Source organism: Elephantulus edwardii, unplaced genomic scaffold (genome assembly GCF_000299155.1).
Source record: "Elephantulus edwardii isolate Elephantulus edwardi_28Jun2011 unplaced genomic scaffold, EleEdw1.0 scaffold00387, whole genome shotgun sequence".
In the NCBI taxonomy this organism is placed as follows: domain Eukaryota; kingdom Metazoa; phylum Chordata; class Mammalia; order Macroscelidea; family Macroscelididae; genus Elephantulus; species Elephantulus edwardii.
In genome coordinates, this window is record NW_006400137.1 from 1341311 (window position 1) to 1353205 (window position 11895).

General features: G+C 41.6%; 1 pseudogene; it reads right to left on the reverse strand.

Moving 5' to 3' along the window:
* Positions 1 to 9949: 9949 nt before the first annotated feature.
* Positions 9950 to 10978, reverse strand: LOC102850021 (annotated as a pseudogene).
* Positions 10979 to 11895: the final 917 nt, after the last annotated feature.

The window sequence follows — 11895 nt, forward strand, 5'->3', positions numbered from 1 at the left end:
CGGAAGGTCAGGCTGAAAACAGCCCAGATCTAGTTCTAAGATGTGCTCCGTGTCAGCACTCTTCTGATTCACTTACCCCTAAAGGGTTAAGTACACCAGAGGAGTTCTTGCTAACAAGATCTCCTAGAATGTGGGGTGGGGGGGGATGAGGTGAGTAGGGGTGGTTGGGGAGGTGGGGGGGTTAAGGGGGTGCTAACAGCCTTGGCACTTCCCCCGGGATACTTCACACTTCGAACAGTCTTTTATCAGACTTACTTACCCATTTGCTTGCTTGTAATAAGATTAAGAGAAAAAACACAGGGCCTTGATTAATCAAACATAATAAGAAACCTATACTTGGACCAAGAAGCAGTCATCAGAACAGAGCAAGGGAACACTGCATGGTTCAAAATTGGGAAGGGCATATGTCAGGGATGCGTCCTATCTCCATACCTTTTCAACCTATATGCAGAACAGATTATCTGGGAGGCTGGGCTCTATGAGGAGAAATGTGGGGGTCAAGATTGGTGGAAGATCTATCAACAATCTACGTTATGCAGATGACACAACCCTGCTTGCTGAAACTGAGGAGGACCTGAAACGCTTGCTGCAGAGGCTCAAGGAGTGCAGCCTCCAATATGGATTGAGGCTCAATGTCAAGAAGACAAAGATTCTCACCACTGGGCCAATTGGCAGCATCAGGATGGATGGTGAAGAGATTGAGATTAACAACTTTAGTTTGCTTGACTCCACAGTCAACACTCTTGGCATCAGCAGCCAGGAAATTAAAAGGCATATTGCGATGGGAAAGTGTGCTGTTAGGGACCTCTCCAAAGTACTGAAGAGCAATGGTGTCTCTCTGGAGACTAAGGTATGTCTGATACAGGCCATGGTCTTTGTCATCACTTGTTATGTATCAGAGAGTTGGACCATGACCAAGGAGGATAGAAGGAGAATTGATGCCTTTGAGCTGTGGTGCTGGAGAAGAGTATTGAGAGTACCCTGGACTACTAGGAAAACAGACAGATTCATCCTGGAAAGGGTTAAACCGGGTGGCTCCCTGGAGGCAATGATTCTGAGGCTCTGTCTAACATACTTTGAACATGTTGTAAGGAGAGACTGGTCCTTGGAGAAGGACATCATGCTTGGGAGGGTGGAGGGACAGTGCAAGAGGGGAAGGCACTCTATGAGGTGGATTGATTCAGTGACTGGGGTAATTGGAATGGGAGTGTCAGAGACAGTGCGATTGGCACAGGATAGAGCAGAGTTTAGGGCTGTTGTACATAGGGTCGCTATGAGTCACAAGCGACTCGAAGGCACATAACAACAGCAGTAGATTTGAACTAGCAGATCTGTGTAGTTTTTGGGTTAGCAGCCAGCACAACTCTTTATGAACTGTCACCAAGTCATTGGAAATAAATGATCACAAAATAAATCACTGATACTGTAGCTGATTCCGTAGTACTTATTAACACTACAGTAGATGTGGTTGGTACATTTTAGAACATTATGATATTCTTAAAAATTTTAAAATAGTAATTTTCTGTGAGAATTTAACTGTCAACCAACATTCAATAAATCAGAACAGAAAAATTTAAACGTTATTTAAGTAATCAAAAGTGTTCTTAGATAAACAGATTTTACTGTAATCTAACCAAAGTTTTTAACATATCTAACCTACTGGAGTGTCAACTGTGGGTCAGTTCCAATATATAACAACAACAATAACAACAAAGAACATGTAATAGATAAACTAAGTGATTTTTCTCCAGCTGATTACAGATGTATCATCTAAGAGAAAGTAAGCCAAAGAAATATAGTAACTTGAATCTGAAAAACTACTAGAGCCAAACTAATGGTAAAATGAGCAATCTATAAAATTATTTTGATTAGCCAATCCTTTTACTGGGATTTTTTTAGTTTAAAAATAGTTTTTATTCATATGCTTGTGTATGTTTGCATTATTTGTACACTTTTATATATTGTATTTGTTAATCTTAGGAGAACATTCTACAAATAAGGTACTAGCTCTGTCTCACATACTTTGGGCACATGGCCAGGAGAAACCAGTCCTTGGATAAAGACATCATGCTTGGATTGTGGATGGACAGCACAGGAGAGGGAGATCCCAGATGAGATGGATTGATACAGTGACTGCGACAATGGAGCTTGATGTTTCAGAATCAGTGAGACTGGCTCAGGAAAAGGCAGAGTTCAGAGCTGCTATACATAGGGTGGCTATGAGTCACAGGCAACTCGATGGCACATAACAACAGAGTTAAAATTAATTTTATTCAAGAAATGCATATTGCACCCAAGGAAACGCCCTTTCAACTGACTTACTCCCCACAGCAGATCTCATCATAGAGGTGACCGCACTACATCTGGTCATACCAAAGGAATGACCAAATCCCAACAGCCAAAGCTGGGAATCATGGCAGCCAAGCTGACACACAACCATTAGTGTCACAGTTTACCTCTTATCAAGTTTGCACCTTAGGATATCTCTTTAAATCATAACTTCAATACAATTATAAAATAGTACATATATCAAACATCATAAAACTAATATAAAAAATGAAATGCATATTGGAGGTGAAGTCTGGTAAGAAATACTCTCTGTCCTTCAAAAAGGATCACAATTCAAAATTGATCAAAGAACTAAATATGATCTAAAACCATAAAGTTCTTAGAAGAAAATATAGGAACAAAGTCTAGAGATCAAATTTTTTTCAATGACAAATTGTCAAGTAAAACAATAAATGCATAAGAAATAGAAAGTAAATAAGGGAGTTCTGGTGGCCTAGTGGCAAGAAACTGCACTGCATGCCCAGAGGTATGCGGTTCAAATCCACCAGATGCTCTGCTGGAAAAGGAGGGGCAATCTCCTCCTGTACCAGTCAGATCTGATTTGATGGAACACTCACAAAAAAAAAATAATAAAAATTTAAAAAAAAAGAAATAGAGAGTAAATAACTGAGACCTCATGAAAATTTAGTACTATGCTCATCAGTAGACGTAATAACTGTGAAAAATGCTGTCAGTACCTAGGACACTGTCTCAGCTACTCTTGGCAACTGCCAAATAGGTATGATCCCCCAACCAGGGCCACTCTCCAAGCTGAGGATGGTGTCTTATCCCATATGAGTTTGCCAATAAGAATCCCAGAGCATTGGCGCGACAGGCATTTGAGAAATCCAATCCAAATTCCATTTAGGGAGAATAAGTCTTTATTAAATTATTTTTAAAATCAGGTGCCTAAGCCCAAACAAAGAAGCAGTCCGGTGCACTTTCCACAACCTTCTGAGAGGTTTTTTGTCCCAGCTTACAACTCCCTCCCTCATTTCTCATTAACTGAATGTTACGGAGTAAACATTCTATCCCATATGTTGCCTAAGTCATATTTCCAGTTCATTGCTTCCTCACTCTTGGCTTCTTCCCCTTTTATCCTATTTGCATACACATTCCAGGACCCTGTAGTCTGACATGCTAGCTAATAATTTGTTTCCTTTGGTTCAACTCATGACTTATGACACCAGCCCTTGTTCCCTTTTACCCTGAAGATACACTAGTCTAAAGTTTACTTCTCACAATTCCCCCTTTTTCTTTTTCATGCTTGTTGGTCTCATCTTTATGTATACCCTTCAAGTTTCTCTAGTTTGTCTCTCTTTAGTTTCTTTACTGTCTGTTAACTTTCTTTTGCATAGGGAGAGTGGTCTGTATGTGCCTCTAGTAGTAGTAAATTGGTTTGTCGGTAAGTCGTGGGTATCTGTTTGCTGACAACAGTTTTGACCAGTTTGAGCTAGTCTTTGGACACAAGGTATAATAAAACACCCAGTCACTGCCAAGATTCCTGATACTATTATGAGAGGTGAAGAGATAGAGGCAGCCATATTTTTGCACTGCTAAACCATACTTTGAAATAGTCCATGAAAGGGTCACAGGTGCCTGAGTTCTCTGCTGATTCATTGGCCAGAGATGTTAATCCTTAAAGTGTTGTTGTTGTTGTTGTTGTTATGTGCCATCGAGTCGCTTGCGACTCATAGCGACCCTATGTACAACCGCCCTAAACTCGGCTCTATCCTGTGCCAATTGCACCGTCTCCAACACACCCATCCCGATTACACCAGTCACTGAATCAGTCCACCTCATAGGGGGCCTTTCCCTTCTGCACTGTCCCTCCACCCTCCCAAGCGTGACGTCCCTCTCCAAGGACCTGTCCCTCCTTGCAACATGTCCAAAGTATGTTAGACGGAGCCTCAGAATCCTTGCCTCCAAGGATCAGCCCAGTTTGACCCTTTCCAGGATGAATCTGTTTGTTTTCCTAGCAGTCCATGGTACCCTCAATACTCTTCTCCAGCACCACAGCTCAAAGGCATCAATTCTCCTTCTATCCTCCTTAGTCATTGTCCAACTCTCTAATGCATAACAATTGATGGCAAAGACCATGGTGTGTTATGGCTCCAAAATATGAGGGACCAAGTATTAAAAGAGTGAGGACAGCGTGATAATTGAATCAAAGTGGCTCATAAGTAGTAACAGTAAATGCTGGCTTATTGGGATGTATACGATGATTACGTGAGCTATCTGGCACATATATGCTTACTGTTATCTTTAATTTGTTATAAATAATAATTAACTTCACCAGGAGGAACTAACACTATCAACAGTGACATACATCTCATACTCCCACATATGTTGTAGTTTTTATGTGCTGTCCAGTTGGAATTGACTCAGATGACCTTCCAGCAGGTTTTCAAAGGCTGTAACTCACACAGGAGGAGACTTTCCATTTTTCTCCCATGTCATAGCTGGTAAATTTGAACCATTGTCTCCACCAAGGACCTGAGTTTTCTATGTTCCCACACCAACTTCTACTAATTCCAACACTAATCCTGATGCTCTACTGGGTCCAAACCTGTTGCAAAAGCTACAAAGACCATAGGAACATCCTCAGGATCATGAGGTTTTTTAGGGAAGCTAACAAGTTGCAATTCATGTTAGCAAAAGGATATACTTTCTCAGTCAGGATAGCTTCTTAAGTGTGCTCACAGACCCTTCAGCTTTCAGTCTTGTGGCTTTAGGCCAATCTCTCCTACACCGTTACTTAGTCTTCCAGCAAGCTTGAACTAAGGCTACTGGCTCTGGTTCTATAAAGCAACAGTCCAAGGTCAGCTCTGTCTCATGTTAGGTCTCTTGTTATCTGTTGTGGCTGCTGGTGCTCTTCTGCAGCCCTTGGTGTGGTTGATGCAAGTATCTATTTTCTGCTTCTTTCTGGCTGATAGTAAAATTCCCAAATTTCTGCTGCTGAACCTTTTCAATTTAAACCTGGTAAAATGGTGAAACTAACCAATCACCTTGTGAATAGATTAGCGCAGCCAGTTTGCATGTTTCCCACCTAGGCATTGATTGGGCAAAGTCAAGAAAATGGCCTAGGAAGGCCATTTTGAATGATAGCTCGACTACACCATATCAAGTTTCAACATCCTTGCCTTTAAGGAGCAGCCTGGTTATATTTCCTCCAAGACAAATTTGTTTATTCATTTGGAAGTCACTAGGATGTTCAGATCATTCAGGAAGCAGGGCTTTATGAGGAGTGTGGCATCAGGATTGGAGGAAGGCTCATTAACAACCTACGGAACGCAGACGATACAACCTTGCTTGTTGAAATTGAAGAGGACCTGAAGCACTTGCTGCAAAAGGTCAAGGACTGTAGTCTTCAATATGGATTGAAGCTCAACATCAAGAAGACAAAGATTCTCACCACTTAGCCAATTGGCAGCACCATATTAGATGGAGAAGAGATTGAGGTTGTTAACAATTTCAGCTTGCTCGGATCCACAATCAACACTCTCAACACCAGCAATCAGGAAATCAAAATATTAATTGCATTGGGAAAATCTGCTGTCATGGATTTCTCCAGAGTGTTTAAGAGCAACTCTGTCAGCCTAGGATACACAGATGCACCTAATCCAGGCCATGGTCTTCGCAGTTACTTTTGTGCTTCAGAAAGTTGAACAATGACTAAGGATGACAGAAGAATACATGCCTTTAAGTTGTAGTGATGGAGAAGAGTCTAGAACATACCATGGACTGCCAAGAAAACAAATAAGTCTGTCTTGGAGAAGGTGAAGCCAGGTCTTTCCTTGGAGGCTAAGATTTTGAAGCTCAGCCTCACTTTGGGTACATGGCCAGGAGAGATCAGTCCTTGGAGAAGGACATCTTGCTCAGAAGGGTGAACAGACAGCGCAGGAGAGGGAGAGCCAGAATGAGATGGATTGATACAGTAACTGAGGCGAAGGGGGCTGGTGTGTCAGAATTAGTGAAACTGGCTCAGGACAGGGAAGCGTTCAGAACTGCTGTACATAGGGTCGCTATACATCACAAGTGACTCAATGGCATATAAAAACAATAACATACTAGGTTTGCAAGCAGGAGTGTCATCCACTTACTAAATAACATGCCTCCAGACACTCTATGAACTTTGATAAATGTCGATAGTTGTAGAGGGGCTTCAAGCCTTTTGTTCATAGAGTTGCTATGAGTTGTGCTCAACTCAAAGGCAATCAACAACAACAACAGACATCCAGTACTCTTCTCCAATACCACAATTCAAAAGTATAGATTCTTAATTCTGTCATTCTTATTCATTGTCTAACTTTCAGATATGGAGGAAGCAATTGAAAGCACCAGGACTTGGATCAAGTGCATTTTTAAACTGACATCTCTGCTCTTTAGGACTTTGGAAAGGGCCTTGACAATAGATTTTCTCATTGGAATATGTCTTTGATATCTTGACAGCAGGTACCATGAATGTTGGATCCAAGTAAAAGGAGATTGTTGACAAAGGCAATCTTTTCTTCATATGTTATGATGCTGCCTATTTGTCCAGTGGGAAGATTTTTGTTTCCTTGATTTTGGTATGTAATTTATATTGAAGGTTATAGTCTTTGATCTTCTGCAACAAACGGTTCAAGTCCTTTTTTCTCTTGATAAGCAAGGTTGTGTCATTTGCAAAAAACAGATTGTTGATGAGTCTTCCTCCCATTCTGATGTCACATTCTTCTTCATATTGTCCATCTTCTCAAATAATTTTTCAACATATATATATTGAATAGATATGAAAAAGGATACAACCCTAACACATACCGTTCCTGATTTTAAACCATACAGTATTCCCTTGCTCTGTTCTGACAATTTCTTGGTCAATGTACAAGTTTCAAGGGAGTGTAATTAAGTGTTCTGGAATTCCCATTCTTCTCAATCAATGGTCTCTATAGGTTTCAAGGGAGTGTAATTAAGTGTTCTGGGATTCCCATTCTTCTCAATGATCTCTATAATTTGTTATGATCCACACAGTCACATGCCTTTGCATAGTCACTAAAACAAAAGTTAACATTCTCCTGGTATTTTCTGCTTTCAGCAGGAATCCAGCAGACAATAGCTCCCATCTTGTCTGAATCTAACTTGAATTTCTGGAAGTTCTTTGTCAATGTATAGCTGTTTGTGAATAATTTTCAGTAAGACTTTACTTGCATGTGATGTTAATGCTATTGTTCAGTAATTTGCACATTCTATTGGATCACCTTTTTTGGCACAGGAACAAATAAGGATCTCTTCCAGTCAGTTGGCCAGGCAGCTGTTTTCCAAATTTCTTCACATAGACTCTTGAGCACATTCAAGTCAGCATATATTTATTCAAACATGTCAGTGGTATTCTATCAACTCCTGGGGTTTTCTCTTCCCAATACCTCCAGTACAGTTTACCATAATATGAATATGGATATAAATACAAATACAAATATAAATAGTGTGCATGGCTGCTGAGTACTGCTTAACTTTCACTTCAGTCTTTGCTCCTGCATCCCCTGATTAAAATTTCAAACCTCCTCCCCGTCACAGCTACACCACCACTCCGATGATTCAGTAATACACTAACCCTTACTCAGTTCTAGTTTTTCTAACATGCTACCACTTTAATACATGCTTATTTATTACACTTGTGTAATGTTTATTATTAATTACAATTTAACATCCATGAGGGTAGAGACTTTTTGTGTGTTTTGAGTAGCTCCTAGCTCCTAGCTCATCATATTTGCTAAAAGAAAGAAGGAACCAGAAGTAAAATGGGAGACTCTAAGGGGTAAACATTTATTTTAAAATATTTTTCTATTAAAAACAAGGCAGTATTATTATATAACAATATGTATTGCATAGTTTTACACATTTTTTTATCAGGAGTAAAGGTTTAATGATAAGGTTTTACTCAAAAGAATAAAGGCTTACCTTACTTTAGCCAATTTTCTTCACATTTCTAAAAGTCCCCATATCTCAAAGTTCTAACTTTTCAAATTAAAACAATTAAGACCACAAGACCACACACACCCTGCCTTCTCCGTCCCTTCCTCTTTTGCCCTTATTTGGCCCTCTCATACTGGGAAGACCATCCAGAAGATCAGATCAACACCCATGCATGAACAGAATGACAGCAGACAACTTTAGGAGGTCGTCTGGCAAGTTTTATTCTTCAGCTTCTATCTACAGGAAGCTGGCAGTAGCATCTCCTCCCCATGGAATGCAATGGTATTTGGGGGGTAAGATGTTAGGAGAGTTGCCAATTTTAGCAAATTACTACAGCCCAGGTGCCTTGATGTCCAGTGTATGGTGTTCCCATCAGTCCTGAGAGCTCAAGCACAAAGCCCATGGAATGGACAAAAGAGACTGGTCAGAGGTCCCAGAGCTTCAGCACAGGGTGGTTTAGGAGGCCTTCACATGAGAGAAAAGTCTGGTCCCCACTTTTATTCATCTTGGGATCAGTAGATAGTTTATACTGTTCTGTTTGGTTTGTTTCATTTAATCATTTAAAAAAAAAAACAATCCAGGGACGAGGAAATTTAGGAAATGTTGCTAAGTGGACTGTTGTAAAATTGCTACCTCACATGATCTCCTTAAATCAAAATGCTGGTACACAGGCTCAGAGCTCCAGAATTCAACCAGGCTGACATAAACCAGTAACTCGTCTGCTTAAGTTATCAAAGCTTTTAATTAAAATTAAGCAAAACAGGCCTTTGTCCAAGTGAGAATCTTTGTCCTAAAGTAATACATTTCAAAGCATAATTTGTTTTAGGATATAGTTTTAAAAAAATAAGAAATTCTTGGTTTTAAGTTTTAAAAAAATTAGCCTCGGTCCTTTTCCGGTTTAAAAGCATGATGACTGGGAGTTCATACTTCTGTATGACATGTACGACCCATTAAATCTTGTTACGACACAGACACACTACCTCTGAAATGCTCATCTTGTTTTAGTTGTTTGGGTTTTTGTTATTGTTGTTGTTGGTGGTTTGATAGTCTTAAATTTTCACTGTTGTTGTTGTTGTGTGCCGCAAGCGACTCAGTGACCCTATGTACTGTCCTGTGCCAATCGCACCGTTTTCGACATACCCACCCCGATTACCCCAGTCACTGAATCAATCCACCTCATTGAGGGTCTTCCCCTCCTGAGCCCTCCCTCCACCTTGCCAAGCATGACGTCCCTCTCCAAGGACCGGTTCCTCCTTGCAACATGTCCAAAGACAGAGCTTCAGAATCCTTGCCTCCAAAGAGCAGTCTGGTTTAACCAAGCTTTTAATTTATTTTGTGTTTTGTGCTCTCCACCAGAAAAGTTAACCTTTACGGACACAAAAGGCCTCGTTTTTAACAAAAGAAGAAGAAACAGCAAAGAAATATCTAAGGACGCAGGTATTCATCACGCAGCGCTGACGAGCCTGGGCTTCAAGGACTCAGTTGCTAACCACAAGGTTGGAGCTTTAAACCCACCAGTTGCTGGAGTATGACGTGGCTTCTGTCACAATTGCAGCCCTGGAAACCGTACAGGGCAATCTGCTCTGTCCTACTGGGTCTTTACTAGCCACAACTCACTCAATGCCAGTTGGCAAGTAATGCTCAAATCTCGTGGGTCTTCACTGGCATGCTACTCAAGAAGATGGGTTCTGTGATGTCGCATAAGATGTGAGATAGAGATGAAAGCAGCTCTGCACCTGGAACACTCATAGGGTTTCTCTGCAGTGTGGGTTCTCTAGTGCACCGTGAGGCTCGACCTCTGCCAGAAGTTCAGCCTTGCCGCACTCATTGCACGTGTAAGGTTCCTCGCAGTTATGGATTCTCTGGGGAATCAACAGGTATGAGCTGCATGTGAAGGCCTTCCCGCACTTGTTGCACACATAAGGAAGGTCTCCACTATGAATCCTCTGTTGGACAATAAGGCAAGAGAGCTGGCTGAAAGCCTTTCCACAACCACTGTAGTCACAGGGCTTCTGAGCCGTGTGAATTTTCTGGTGCACAACCAGGTGTGAAAAGCAGCTATAGGCTTTTCCACACTCTTTGCACTCATATGGCTTCTCACTGGTGTTGCTTCACTGATCCAGAGGTGCGCCCTCTGGGTGAAGGCTTTCCCACAGTTGTTACAGGCAAAGGGCTTCTCCCCAACGTGGATCCTCTGGTGGACAGTGAGGTTGGAGCTCCAAGTAAACATCTTCCCACACTCATTACATTCATAGCACTTCTGGGTAATGTGAACTTTGTGAAACTGAAGGCTTTCTCACACTCGCTGCACTTAAAGGTTTTCTCCAAGGAGTGGATTTTCTGAGGTTTCTTTCCAGTGTGGATGGTGTACAACCAGGTTTGCACTCTGACTGAAGCCCTTCCCACATACACTGCATGTGAATAGTTTCTGCCCAGGCTGCACTTTCTGATTCTTCCCTACACCAGCTGCACTGAGGCTGTATTTTACCCTAGAACACCAACACTTTGGGTCCTGCTCTTCTTTGAGGTTTTCATGCTCTTCTTTGAGGTTCTCTGGCAGGCGACAGTCCTTCACTATCATTTGCCTGAAATCCTTCTTTTTGCTCTTGATCCTATGCCTTTTTAACATGTTCCCCATTGTACAGGCTTCTTCTAACTCAGGTTCCTCAGGTGCAGTTTTCTGGATTCTTCCGAACATTATTACGGGTTTTGCAGCTTCATCACAAATTTTCATTTTTAGACCTAGTGACTATGGGCTCCTGAGTTTGGCGTCTAGGGAAATCACATTTCCATGATTGTCCATGATCTCACTTATGGCCATGATTACCTGAATGGACAAAAGTGGGCCCCAAGTAACAATGGGTGAACCAGCAGGTGCTTCCTGCATTGCTTTCAGAATTAATGCTATGTCCCATAACATGTTCTGACTCTTTTCCTCTTGTTCTGATCCATCAAAACCTGTCTAAGGATCCTGTCTAGGGGCCCAGACTTTGATGCTGTCAGATCACAGCTGTTGGCTGGATCCAGAACATTTTCCTCCTCTCACTCCTCCTTTTTCACTGTCACTCGGCCCCAAGAGGTCAGGGCCACAGCCTCTCCTACCTGTGCAGTCATCATCTTCGTTCAGTTGCAAACTTATACAGCTGGGGACAGCCCAGCGTCAGTCCAGCCCCATCTAATCTTTACATTTCAAAAACCTTCTTCTTGCATTTCTTCCTAGGTTCAGGATGAGTCTGTCGTGCACCCAAGAAGGCCCAGCAGGAGCTCATGGGTTTTAGAAGCAACAGGTCAATGGTCTGGGACCCCTGAGCAGGGTACAAGAACCTATTTAAAAATCTTTTTAACTGAGGAGGACCTGAAGCATTTGCTGCACAAGGTCAAGGACTGCCGCCTTCGATATGGATTGAAGTTCAACATCAAGAAAACAAAGATTCTCACCACTGGGCCGATTGGCAGCATCATGACAGACAGTAAAGAGATTGAGATTAACAGCTTTAGTTTTAGATTGTTAACAGCTTTAGGCTCCACAATCAATATTCTTGGTACCAACAGCCAGGATATCAAAAGATGAATTCTATTGGGGAAAGTTCACTGTCAGGGACTTCTCCAGAGTAC